General features: G+C 39.8%; 1 long non-coding RNA gene across 1 annotated transcript in view; it reads left to right on the top strand.

The window, feature by feature from the left end:
• The window catches only part of LOC108512176 (uncharacterized), a 20613-nt gene extending 12337 nt beyond the window's left edge, over window positions 1-8276 (top strand). Inside the window, exon 3 of the long non-coding RNA XR_001880522.1 lies at window positions 7830-8276. This is a non-coding gene — a long non-coding RNA (uncharacterized LOC108512176). The remainder of the gene's footprint in view (window positions 1-7829) is intronic.
• Window positions 8277-14491: the final 6215 nt, after the last annotated feature.

The raw sequence follows: 14491 nt of genomic DNA, 5'->3' as shown, positions 1-14491 counted from the left end.
AAAAAAAAAAAAAAAAAAAAAAAAAAAAGAATGGCTCAAGTTAGAAAGATTGGGTGAGGGAAATGGAAGATTACCAGCACAGCAATCCTCTGAGCTTCAGTGCCTTCATCTGTAGGAAGTGAATGATAATATCATTTTGACATGGCTGTCATGGAGATAAAATTAAGTAATACATGAAGGGTTCCCAAATATGGCCGTGTTTCAGACTCCATTAGGGAGCTTTATAAAGATCTAGAATATTTACTCCATTTACACCTACAAAATCAGATGTCCTGTGGTGGTGCTTATAAATGCAATAGATTTTTAAAGCTTGCATTCACTCTAATGACCTAGTTTGAGGAATTGTTGACGAATTACAGTTGTCCCTCTATATCTATGGGGGATTGGTTCCAGAACCTCTCTCAGCGAAATCTGAGGATTCTCAATCCCTGATATAAAATGGTCATAGTATTTACATATAACCTATGCACATCCTCTTGTATACTTTAAATCATCTCTAGACTACTTATGTCTAAAATAATGTAAATGCAATGTAAATAGTTGTTATACTATATTGTTAAGGGAATAATGATAAAGAGAAAAAAGTCTGTACATGTTCAATACAGATGCAATATTTTTCATGTATTTTCTCTCTAGGGGTTGTTGAATCCATATATGCAGAACTCATGGATATGGAAGGCTTACTGTTACTAACTAAAACTCAGATTTTGAAGCCAGACAGTTATAGGCTTGAGTCCTGCTGCTGCCACTTTGTTTGAGACTGAGTCTCGCTCTGTCACCCAAGCTGGAGTGCAGTGACACAATCTTGGCACACCGCAACCTCTGTCTCCCAGTTCAAGCCATTCTCCTGCCTCAGCCTCCTGAGTAGCTGGGATTACAGGTGTGCACCACCACGCCCAGCTAATTTTGTATTTTAGTAGAGACGGGGTTTCACCATGTTGGTCAGGGTGGTCTCGAACTCCTGACCTCGTGATCTGCCCACCTCAGCCTCCCAAAGTGCTGGGATTACAGGCATGAGCCACCGTGCCCAGCCCACTTCTTAACCTTGAGCAAGTGACTTCTAAACTAGACTCAGTTTCCTCCTTTGTAAAATGGGGATGATCATGAGAATATATTAAGTGATTATGAACATTCATTGGTGACTATTAACACATGTACAGTGTTTCTCACACAGCAGCCCTCAAAAAATGGTAGCTTTTTTGACCATGAAAAGTGAGGAAAGATCAAGACGTTGCCTGATTGCAGCTTTTACTTTGAGGAAAATGGAAGTAATTAGAGGGTTTTAAGAAGGGGAATGAAGCAATTTAATTGTTTTACACAGAATTTCTCTGTATTTAGCACAAACTGTATCTGGCCAGGGGCAAAAACAGTGAGACTATGAGGAGGCATTTCAGTAACTCAGGCAAGAAATAATAGTAGCTTTGAGATCTATGTGTGTATATCCATCATACATAATGCCCATTTTAACAATATATCTAATTATACATTTTACTTGCAAATAACCTCCTTGCCCATTGAAACGATGGCAGCTTGCTATTTGAGCTGGCTTTGTTCTTGAGATTCTCGGGGGATTTGGGAAATATCAAAAGCAAATTCTAGTCAACTTGGTAAGACTCATGGTTCCAACACCTTTCCTGCTCTAGGTTGGAGCCTTGCTGAAGAAGAAGCTTTAAGCTGTATTCCTTTCATTGAAAAGGATTTTCTTTCCATTCTCTCTCTCCCTCTGTCAACTTCTGTTGGTTGTAAGCTCATTCTAGACTCTTCTTTTTCTTTTTTTTTTTGCTGTAACTGGCTGTACCCTAATTCTATGCCACATGCATTTCTACTCTACTGAGCAGCAGTGAGATGAAGGAAGGACTTTGAATACTTTTAAGATCTATGTATATCTTATGCTTAAAGTTGCACCTTGTTCATATTATAAATCTGATACATGTTCCTTTCACATGATATGGTGAAAGAACATAGACTATTCCTTAAACCCCCATGTGGTAAGTGATTTATATACATAGCCTTATATTTTCACAATAATCATCATTGAGCTATTGCCTTCTCCATCTTCAGATGAAAAAAAAAGTTCAAAGCATTATTAACTTGCATACATTCTTGATCAGTGTGCAAATGGCTAAGTAGCAGTATTTGAATCGAAATCTCTTTTGACTGAGAAATTCCCATTCTTGACCTCTGTGGTACACAATCCTCTCCTCTGCAAAATAAAATAAAATAAAAAAAGGAAGAAGAACATCATCTATATGATCTATTGAAAACCTACTGTATACCAGGTGCTTTATGATTGTGTTTGCTTATAATAACAAACCTGAGAAGTTGATATTTATTCCATTCAATTGTAGAACTGAATAATAATATAAAAAGGAATCATCCATTTAGTGATTTCCCCATATCAGGCAGAATGCTAAGCATTATACACTCTCATTTAAATTTTTTAAATAGAGCAAACTGAAAACCAATCTTATGCCTACCAATGAATGTGTTTTTATAATAACTATTTTTTCAGACAGAGGATCATATACTCCATAGCACATTAACCTCTCATTTTCTCACTCACAAATGCATCATAAGCATCTTTCCATGTCATGGAGCTTTTGTAGCATCAGTTTATAATCATTGAACAGTCCGTTTTCTGAAGGTATCATAATTGATTCAATAATTCCTCATTGTTAGACATTTGGCTTTTTCAATTTTTACCATTGCAAATATCATTGCAATGAACACCTTACAGTTAAAGTTTTGAGTTCTCCTGTGATCTCCCTAAAAAAATTACTTGCAATGGATTTGCTGCATTGAAGCCTTTTCAAATGATTGATCCCTTTGGTAGATAAATTCTCAACAGTATTCTGATTTAATGGCAGTTTTGTTGTCATTTATTTTTTCAAACCACGCCCCAAACTGAACATGTTAATTTGTTAAAAACAAAGACATAAAAATTGCTAATTTGCTAGGTGAAACATGATAAGTCATTGCTATGTTGCTTTTATCTTACTACTGGTAAAATTTACTATTTCATCATGTATCTGTTGTCAGTTTGAGATCTGTGATTCTCTATCTAGACTGGTGTCCTAACATAAGTAATAATGCATGTTAGGGTAGATGTTAGGCCTAGCAAGGCTCATCAATTTAATACGAGCAGCAGGACGTAGCAAACTGAACTTTTTCCCTTTGTAAAATTGCACCCTTTCAAATTGTTTATGTGGTCTTCATTCAGTGGCCAAGCTGTAGACCTGGCTGGTGTCTTGGTAACCGTTCCTTAGTCAGGGGAGACACTGTTTCTGGAGAGACCCTTACCAAGTTAGCAGATGATGTGACCATCAGCCTCATACATGTGTAAGATGGGCAATAATTATTGCCTGAAATGCTCCTCCTGCAATTGACAGAAGGCTGCAATGCTAATTCCTTGAGGGCAGCAACTAAGTCTTGTGCATCTTAGTGTCCCAAAGGAGATAATCAGTCATTTGGCTACAAAATAAATAGATGATGAGTACCACCCGGGAGAAGGAAAAAATAAGCAGAGATTTTTTAACTGAGAGGAAGAAATACTGGTCGAATGTGCTCAGGCAAAAATGGGAAGTTACTGGAAGGAAATAAGTGTTCTCACAGAATGCAAAGACAGAAAAAGCTAACCATGGTTGAGAAGAAATGAAATCCTCAGAAGCAAAGCAGTTTCTCTCATATTCTCTTTCTCTCTTAACCTGATTGCTTCTCATTTGCTTTATTCTCCCCTCTGTGGAAGAACTTTCTCGGCATCTCTACACAAGCACAAAACACGCCTGCCCCAGCTTCCAGCAAGGTCTCAGTTCAATGCCAATAGTGGCAGACTAATGACTCTAAGTTCGCACTTCAAATTCCCAGAAGATAAAAACCTGATTAACCCAGGTCAGTTCAGTTCTGACAGTTGGTCCAAACTCTCTTAAAGTAAAGAAAGGTTATTACCTGTACTGCTGATTGCCTTTAAGGGTATGTTGGTTTGTTTACTTATAATGTTTTTATTCACAGCCTATCTCAACTAGATTGCAAGTGCTAAAAGGACAGGGACATTTGTTGGTTTACTGCTGTATCCCCAGCATCTAGCACAGTTCCTGGTACTACATAACAGGCGCTGCATAAGTCCTTGCTGAATGAACGAAGAGAATTAAACTCTGGAAGACAAGCTCTGGGTTTGATGCATTTTATTGTCTGACCTGGGGGAGGTGTAATGGCCTTAAGAAAAGTATGTGTTGCCTATGGAAAATAAACTCCCAAATCTCCATCACTCAGAATCCCACACAGCCCAAATCTGCATGTGGTGAAGAGGATGCTGTAGCAGAAGCCACTATGTGCTCACCAAACCCATTTTCCTGTTGTCCTCAGCTCATAGTTTTACTGCATTTCCCAGCCTCTCTTGCAATCAGGCAGGGCCATGTGACTGAGGTCAGCCAATGAAAAGCAAGAAGATGCACTGGGGTTCCTTCTGGCTCTGCCCCCATGAAAAACTCCTTTATGAGCCTACACACACTTTCCCTCGTCTATGAATCTGGAATCAAAAAATTCCCAGGCTCTGGGGAGGGAAGAGAAAAAAGAAGGAAGAAAGAAGGGAAAGGAGGAAGGAAAGGAGGGAGGAAGGAAGAAAAAGTGGGAGGGAGGAGTCATGGTCTCCAAGTTATTATTCACTAAAAATGTCATCTAGGAGAGCCACCCAACCAAGTTTGATTGTTGCTTCAGCAAGCTATACACTGTTATGGTGCTAAACCATTATTGTTGGTGCTGTTTGTTACAGCAGCTATTGTTACTCAATCTGAATAACACAGACATCTTGAATAAAATCAGTCTGGGCTGGGAAGTTGGGCTCCTGCTAGAGTGTTTGGAATAATTTGGATAATTTCTCACTTTTTTAAACTTTTATTTTGGGTTCAAGGGTACATGTGTTATATAGGTTCATTCATGTCACAGGGGTTCGGTGTACTGATTATTTTGTCCCCATTGTACTAAATTTAGCGCCCAATCGTTACTTTTATGATTCTCTCCCTCCTTACCCCCTCCACCCTCAAGTAGACATCAGTGTCTGTTGTTTCCTCTTAGTGTCTATTAATTCTCATCATTTAGCTCCCACTTATAAGTGAGAACATGGAGTATTTGGTTTTCTGTTCCTACATTAGTTTGCTAAGGATTAATGACATCCATGTTCCCGCAACAGACATGATCTTGTTCTTTTCACTATTGATAACTATTATAAAGATGCTTTTTGGAATTTCACCATTTGTAGTTTTCACTTCAGTCATTGAGAGGAAGGCAGGGCAGGACTCATGAGGTCCATTTTATAATGTGGGGAATGAGTCTCTGTTGGTGTTTGAGTAGTCTGTCCAAGACTTTTAGCTAGTCAGGGGCACCTGAACCTCATGTCTTGTAGTCTGATGGTCTTTCTACACCATAATGATGTGCTGAATCCAAGGCATAATGACGTGTGATATTCCATCTGCACAGAGATCATCACATAAATCACTGTACACGAGAACTTCTCAACTGTGACATCATTGACATTTTGGGATGGACATTTTCACAGGCGGATGTCCTGTGCATTGTAGGATATTTCACAGCTTCTCCAGTCTCTACCTACTTACTAACTGCCAGTAAGCACCTCCGCCTCAGTGTTGACAACCAAAAATGTCTTCAGACATCGCCAAATCTCCCCTGGAAGGCCATGTCACCCACAGGTGAAAACCACTGCTGGAGAAATTACTTCATCTTCATAAAAGTTTTGCTTTTATGTTTCCCCTGAAACTAAAATATGGACTAGAAAACAGCTATTCTTCCTAAGCGAGATGAATGATGTAGAAAGTGAAATAAAATTGAGAGAAAACATGTTACTTTCGTGTGTTCAGTTCACATATGGAGATCATCTTTAGGAATGGTGTGAATCTCACACCACAATGGTTCCTTCTTTATTTGTCTGTGATGGAACTTAATTCCTATTTGGAGCTTCAATTTCACTGGGTCGCAAAGGCTTCATCTCTGTTAAGTGAGGCCAGTCACACCCAACTGTGGTTTCTTCATCTATCTAGAGCTCCTCACCTCCACACTTCTTCAGGGCTGGGGTCTAGATCTAGAGGCCTAGCTGTAGGGTGCATTAGCTCCTCTGCCACTGTCTTTCATCCATCCCAGCACAGGCTGAGCTGTTCTTGGTGCCTGTCATGTCTTCTTAGTCGGTGCGTAAGGATCACTTGAGCATCAGCCCTTTATCAGGGCTTATCAGGACCTCCCATCTCCTACAGTGACCCCCATGCAACCTCTACTTTATGTGTTTATTGTCTCTGACGATAGCTTCCTCTCCTCTTCCACTCCCTCACTGTGCCTTTTTCAGGTAAACTGTGAGAGCCTTGCCATGTATCTGGGTTCCACTGAGGAAGGGAGGCAGGCTGGCACTGGAGAGAGGCAAGTGGGGTGACTATTGAAGGAGCCTCTTGCCCTCAGATATCGATCCTCAGTGTGTGATCTTGAGATCGATCCTCACTGTGTGCCTTGTTAGGAATGAGGTGCCTAGAAAAAAGGACCAACCACCCCAGAGCTGAAACCATACAACTCTTAAAGGAAAGTGATATTGTTTGGCTGTGTCCTCACCCAAATCTCATCTTGAATTGTAGTTCCCATAACCCCCATGTGTTATGGGAGGGAACCAGTGGGAGGTGATTTAATCATGGGGGCAGTTACTCCCATCTGCTGTTCTTGTGATAGTGAGTGAGTTCTCACGAGATCTGATCATTTTATAAGGGGTTTTCCCGACTTTTGCTCAGTACTTCTTCCTGCCACCATGTGAAGAAGGATGTGTTTGCTTCTCCTTCTGCCATGATTGTAAGTTTTCTGAGGCCTCCTCAGTCATGCTGAACTGTGAGTCAGTTAAACCTCTTTCCTTTATAAATTGCCCAGTCTCCAGTATGTCTTTATTAGCAGCATGAGAATAGACTAATGCACAAAGCATAGGAGTTAATAATCATAACCTCGGATTTGGCAGTGGCTTCTAAGATAAGACATCAAAAGCATGAGTTAGAAAGAAAAATAAATAAAGTAGACTTCCTCAAAATAAAAAAAAAATCTTTTCTGCATCCAAGGACATCAAGAAAGTAAAACAATAACCTACAAAATGGGGAAAAATATTTGCACAAAGTATTCCTGATAACTGTTTGATATCTGGATTATATAAAGAACTCCTAAAGCTTATTTAAAAAAACAAAGACAAACAACTCAATTATAAAATGGGATAAGAACCTAAATAGATATATCTTAAAGAAAAAGATACAAACACGTTCAATAAAATGCTCAATATCATTAGTTATTAGGGAAATTCAAACAAAAACACAATGGGATATCACTTCGCACCTACTAAGATGACTGTATTTATTTTTAAAGATGGAAAATAAGTGTTGGTGAGAATGTGGAGAAATTGAAACCCTTGTAAATTGCTGGTAGAAATTCAAAATGGTGCATCCACTATAGAAAACAGCTTGGAAGTTTCTCAAAAGGCTAAATATAAAATTACCATATAACCCAGCAATTCCACTCCTAGGTATATACTCAAAAGAACTGAAAATAGGGCCTTAGATATCTGCACACATACGGTCATGACAGTGTTACTCACAATTGCCAAAAGGTGGGGACAGCCTAAATGTTCATCAGAAAATGAACAGATTAAAAAAAGTGTGGTATACAACCTATACCTAAACCACTTTCATACTGGCCTACTAATGTATAGACTTCAGAGTAAGGTGGCCTATATCGATTTTTCCAGGTTGTTCTTTTCGTTTGTCATTTTTTCTCCCTTCTTCCCCGCTATTTTCTCTTCACAGGACATGAGACTTCCCAACCTGCTAAAATGAGCTTCTGGGACCTACCCATCTAGGAATAAAGCATCCTAGCCACGAGGGATCAGATGAAGCCTGAGACCAGAGACTCATTTTCTTGTAAACTGCTTTCTCCAAAAGATTTTAAAAAAGAAAAGCGGGGGGGAGTGAAAGGAAAATATCTCCGGCCCCCAAAGTAAGGAAAACTCAAGCCAGGAACTGCTGAGGGCAAACCTGCCTTCCATTCTATTCAAAGTCACTCCTCTGCTCAGAGATAGATGCATATCTGATTTGCCTCCTTTGGAAAGGCTAATCAGAAACTCAAAAGAATGTAACCCTTTATGTATCACCTATCTGTGACCTGGAAGCTCCTGTCCCACTTTGCGTCTTCCTGCCTTTACTTCCAGTTGTCCTGCCTTTCCAGACCGAACCAATGTACTTATTGATTGATGTCTCATGTCTTCCTAAAAGTATAAAACCAAGCTATGCCCCGACCACCTTGGGCACATGTCATAAGGACTTCCTGAGACTGTGTCACGGGTGGGTCCTCAACCTTGACAAAATAAACTTCCTAAATTAACTGAAAAAATAAAAATAAAAGTGCGGTATAGCCATGCAATAGAATATAATTTAGCTATGAAAAGGAATACAATTCTGATATATGCTACAACATGGGTGAACTTGGAAAACGTTACGTTAAATAAAATAAGCCAGACACCAAAGGACAAATATTGTATGATTCCAGTTATTTGAAATATCCAGAATAGGCAAATTTATAGAGGCACAAAGTAGATTAGAAGTTACCAGAGGCCGAGGGATGGGGGGAATGGGAGTTATGACTTCATATTTACACAATTTCTGTTTAGGGTGATGAAGATTTGAAAATAAAGGTGATGGTTGCTGTATTAGTTTGTTCTCCTGTTGCTAATAAAGACATATCCGAGACTGGGTAATTTATAAAGGAAAGAGGTTTAATTAACTTACAGTTCAGAACAGCTTGGGAAGCCTCAGGAAGCTTACAGTCATGTCAGAAAGGAAAGCAAACACGTCCTTCTTCACATGATGGCAGGAAGGAGAAGGATGAGAGTGAAGGGCGGGGAAGCCCCTTTCAAAAGCATCAGATCTCATGAGAACTCAGTCACTATCACTAGACTAGCATGAGGGTAACTGCCCTGATGATTCAATTACCTCCCATGGGGCTCTTCCCATGAGACACAGGGATTATGGGAACTACAATTCAAGATGAGATTTGGTTAGGGAGACAGCCAAACCATATCAGTTGCACACATCATTAATATAATTAATGTCACTTAAAATGGTGAAAATGACTAATTTTATGTTATGTTTATTTTACCACAATAAAGAAATAGTTTTTTTAAAAAAATAGTGAGGTGACTAGGCTATAAAATTGAAAGAAGAAATCATTTTCAGAGGCATGAAAGTGGAGGTTCGGAGAATGAAAGCCTCCTTCAACTTTCACCCTAGCTGCTTCATTTCCTTACTTTAGTCCTGGCTCTGAAGGGAGGCACAGGATCTCCTATATCACAGTTCTCTAAACCCTGCTACAGGTTTGATTTCCATCCAACAAGGACAGGGCAGACCCAAGGTCCATGTCAGGGACTCAAGCCATTGTCCAATGCTCTTGCTTCTGCTTCCACACTTACATTCTCCAGGAAGACACTTTCTCCTTTGGCAAAAGAGGAAAGTGGGCTTCCATAGCCACTCATTCTTCCAGTCTTCTGTTTATGGCAATGATATTATGTCTGGAGTATTACAGGGCTTAGATTATTTTGAGCTAAAAAAAATCTGTTAAAACATAGATAACATATAATTTAATATAATATATTCAACATAAATTTTAAGGGTACAATTGAGAAGGCTTAGATTTTTGAAACCCAGAAGCCTGGATTTCTATAAAGCAAAAGGTCTGAATTCAAAAGCTATTGTTCAGTATTTGTAAAATGCTCCTGGAACTGTGACTATTGCTGATTGGATGGGAGAGGCATGAGCAAGGAGAATGGGGAATGTAAAAGAGAGCATTGGCCCACTGTTCATGTCTATCCAATAGAGGATTGGCCCACTGCTCACTTCTATCCAATAGGGGATTGGCCCACTGCTCACTTCTATCCAATGGGACATTGACCCCCTGTTCATTCATATCCAGTGGGACATTGGCCCACTGTCCCCTCATTTCCAATGGGACATTGGCCCACTGCCACAATTTTAAAAAGCTGTACAAAATTTATTCCACCATGTATTTAGCTATGAGAGGAAAGTATAATAATGATGATTGAGAATAAAAAGCTCTTTGTAGCTTACAATGCACTTTCCTTCTAAATTCTAAGCTCTCTGAGGGCAAGAATGAACTTTGTCTTGCTAGTTACCATCTCTCCAGTGCCTGTGAGAGGCCTGAGACACACAGGGGCCCAATAAATGCATTCATGTATCTCTTAACAATAGGGATACCTTCTGAGAAACGTGTTGTTAGGTGACTTTGTCGGGTGAACCTCATAGAGTGTATTTATACAAACCTAGATGGTACAGCCTACTACACACCTAGGCTATGTGTGGTATAGCCCATTGCTCCTAGGCTGCAAACCTGTCCAGCATGCTACTGTACTGAATAATGTAGGCAATAGTAGCACAATAGTAAGGGTTTGTGTATCTAAGCACAGCTAAACATGGAAAAGGTACAGTAAAAATACAGGATTATAATTTTGTGGGACTGCTGTCATATATGTGGTCCATGATTGACTTAATAATAGTCATGCTGCACATGACTATAATTGTTTAGTGAACAAACAAGTACATAGACTTTTGTTTGAGTCCCAGAATGTCCCTGATTCATAAGAAGAGCTAGTTTTATTACCTCTGTTTTATAGATACAGCAACTGAGGCTCAAAGACCTAAAGTAACAAAACTGGGGAGAAAGGGAATCAGGATTTGAGCCCACAACACAGCAACATGTACTTTGAAACTGTGAAATCACTTGCCAACACCACATAATAGGGGTGATATTGAGATTGATTATCTTTCTAGAGAAGTTGTCTGAACAAATACATTGTGTATTATTATGAATTAGGATATCAACACTAAGGGCAGACATTATTGAGTTCTTACAGTACGCTAGACCCTATGTTAAGGGAATTATATAATTAGCTTTCATTAATCCTCAGAATAACCGTGGGAGAGGCACACATGGTTCCAGTTTAAGGATGAAGAAAGCAAGTGTCAAAAAGTTGAAATAATTTACTCAGTCTCTCAGCTCCCACAGAGCAATGCTGGGATTTGAACCCAATAGTTCTGTGTGACTCCCAAGTTTATGACACTTAACGTGACAATAGACTTTGATGGGCCTCTATCTAGGCTATGTATGTACCAACCTGGGGAAGCCACCTAATCCTGCAGTCCATGGGAATCATTGGCAACTGACTTTGGAAAAAGAAGCATGGGCCTCTTTAGTGGCAAAAGTTCATGACATTTAGGTTCAGTCAACCTGCCAAACAGTGTCTGGGGGAAGAGGGAGAGGGGAGTCAATCATCTTGACATTCTGTCATCTTCTGGTGTCTACAGAATGCCACACACCCCGAGTTAGAAAGCACTGTGGTCTTGTTCTTCAAATGTTTGAGACTGTGCTGCCCATTCTCTGTGTGTCAGAGCTCCTGCCTGACAAACAGTGGGACTAATATTATTTTCATTAATAATAACAGCACTACCCTTTCCTTTGTGCGCATTTGATGTTCTGGGCTTTGTGCAGAGGGGTTTTTTCTTAATTTAAGTTTTGGAATAAACATGCAGGACATGCATGTTTGTTACATAGGTAAACATGTGCCATGGTGGTTTGCTGCACCTATCAACCCATCACCTAGGTATTAAGCCCAACATGCATTAGCTGTTTACCCCAACCCCCACCGACAGGCCCCAGTGTGTGCTGTTTTCCTCCTGGGGTCCATCCATGTGTTTTCATTGTTCAGCTCCCACTGACTAGTGAGAACATGCAGTGTTTGGTTTTCTGTTCCTGTATTAGTTTGCTGAGGATAATGGCTTCCAGCTCCATCCATGTCCCTGCAAAGGACATAATCTCATTTCTTTTTGTGGCTGTGTAGTATTCAATAGTGTATATGTGTCACATTTTCTCTATCCAGTCTATCATTGACGGGCATTTGGGTTGATTCCACATTTTTGCTATTGTGAATATTGCTGCAATTAACATATACATGCATGTATCTTATAATAGAATGATTTATATTTCTTTGGTTATATACCCAGTAATGGGATTGCTGGGTCAAATAGTATTTCTGGTTCTAGATCCTTGAGGCCACACTGTTGTCCACAATGGTTGAACTAATTTACATTCCCACAAACAGTGTAAAAGCGTTCTTATTTCTCCACAGCCTTGCCAGCATCTGTTGTTTCTTGACTTTAATAATTGCCATTCCAACGGCGTGAGATGGTATCTCATTGTGGTTTTAATTTGCAGTTCTCTAATGATCAGTGACGTTGAGCTTTTTAAAGTATGTTTGTTGGCTGCATAAAGGTGTTTTTTTGAGAAGTGTCTGTTCATATCCTTTGCCCACTTTTTGATGGAGTTGTGTGTTCTTTTCTCATAAATTTGTTTTAATTCCCTATAAATTGTGCAGAGGGTTTTAAACGCATTATCTTACTCTGTAAAGTTCTATTAGTAACTCTGTTTTCCATAAGAGAGCGTTAGTAAGGCTCACCAGTGGGTGAGAAACAAGACCAAGGACACTCACATAGTATGTGACTATAGTGGGTTGAATAGTGGTCTCAAAAAGATATATTCACTAGAAATGGAATGTGATCTTATTTAGAAATAGGGTCTTTGCAAGTATGACTAATTTAAAAATCTTGGGATGGGATGGTCTTGGATTTAGGGGGAACTCTAAATCCTATGACAGGTGTCCTTATAAAGAAAAGGCAGAAGGAGATTGGAGACACAGACACACAGGGGGAAGGCCATGTGAAGACAGAGGCAGGTTCTAGAGTGATGTGTCTCCAGGCCAGGGCAGGCTAAGGATTGCTGGCTACTGTCAGCAGCTGGGAGAGAGGCATGGAATGGATTCTCCTTCAAGGACTCCAGAAGGCACCAACCCTACCAATAACTTGAATTCAAACTTCTGATCTCCAGAACCGTGAAAGGACTTTGGTCGTTTTAATCCATCCAAATTTGGCAATCTCTTATGGCTATGTAGGACACTAATACAGTGGCTGAGATAGAATTTGGATGCAAGTGACATCAGTAACCTCTAAGTCACACATTCAAAACCAGCTTTTTACTTCTTAATGCATTTGCTTAATTTCTTCATGTTCGTAAATTCAATGACTCAGAGTATTTTAGTTTTCAAAAAAAATACACATATGCATACACACATGCACACATAGGAAGACATACATATGGATACTTCACCGAGGTTAAATGATCAAGAAGCTTTCTCATCTATTTTCCTTATACGATTACTAACTCTAAAGAACATACCAAAATTAAAAAAAAAAAAAAATTCCAAATTGCCACTGCAAGTCTGATCAAGCAGTCTGTGGGAAAATAAGCAAACAAGCAAACAAAACTTCAGTCTTGAAATGCGAAACCAGAGACTTGGATCTTTTTTAACATTGAGAATGTTATTTTGTTAACATGAAGCCTTTTATCTCTGGATTCCAGACAACTTTAAAGAGGGAGGGAGTAAGTGTCGTTCTGGTTTTCATTTGATGTGGCCACCATGGGGGATTGGAGACATGGAAGGAACTATTAAGTTTAAAACATTTGCTCTCCTTTTCCAGAGTCAGTAAAACCCAGAAATAGTCCAGACTTATAACCATCTGCATTAGTATCTTCTCAGAATTCACCATACCCAAACTGATAGTATCAAGGATGAAGTTGCCTACCCGCTTCATAGACCATCTGGAGAACTCAGATGTATCCTTCAAGTTCCAGTCTTTATGAGATGCTCTCCTTGCTTTTGTCAACTCCATGCTCTCTCACAAAGCAGTGTTGACTATCCATGCCTGTGCACACACTATGGTTTGTATGCACCTCAAATACACCATCCATGATACTTTATGCTATTTGGTTGTGTACAGATCTCTCCCTTTAGAAGAAGGGTTTTTTTTTTTTGTTTTTTTGTTTTTTGTTTTTGTTTGTTTTTTGTTTTTGAGACAGAGTCTTGCTCTGTCGCCCAGGCTGGTGTGCAGTGGCGCAATCTCCGCTCACTGAAAGCTCTGCCTCCCAGGTTTACGCCATTCTCCTGCCTCAGCCTCCTGAGTAGCTGGGACTGCAGGCGCCCGCCACCATGCCTGGCTAATTTTTTTGTATTTTTAGTACAGACGGGGTTTCACCGTGTTAGCCAGGATGGTCTCCATCTCCTGACCTTGTGATCTGCCTGCCTCAGCCTCCCGAAGTGCTGGGATTACAGACTTGAGCCACCGCACCTGGCAGAAGAAGGGTTTTTATCCCAAGAACTTACAGAAAGTCAATGAAAGGGTTTCAAGGGAAGCTGCCAATCCCTTGAAACTACCTGAAAAACTATATGAAAATGTGCAACTTGGGGAATAGAAACTCCTTAGGCTTTCATGAGTTCCCAAAGAACTTCAAGGCTCAAACATGTTTACAATCCCCAGCACTAAAGATGAAATTCTTCAAGGTTTTGTAT

This window comes from Rhinopithecus bieti, unplaced genomic scaffold (genome assembly GCF_001698545.2).
Source record: "Rhinopithecus bieti isolate Rb0 unplaced genomic scaffold, ASM169854v2 scaffold_26532, whole genome shotgun sequence".
In the NCBI taxonomy this organism is placed as follows: Eukaryota; Metazoa; Chordata; class Mammalia; order Primates; family Cercopithecidae; genus Rhinopithecus; species Rhinopithecus bieti.
The sequence above is the reverse complement of the archived record's forward strand: the minus strand, read 5'-3'. Positions and strand labels throughout refer to the sequence as shown.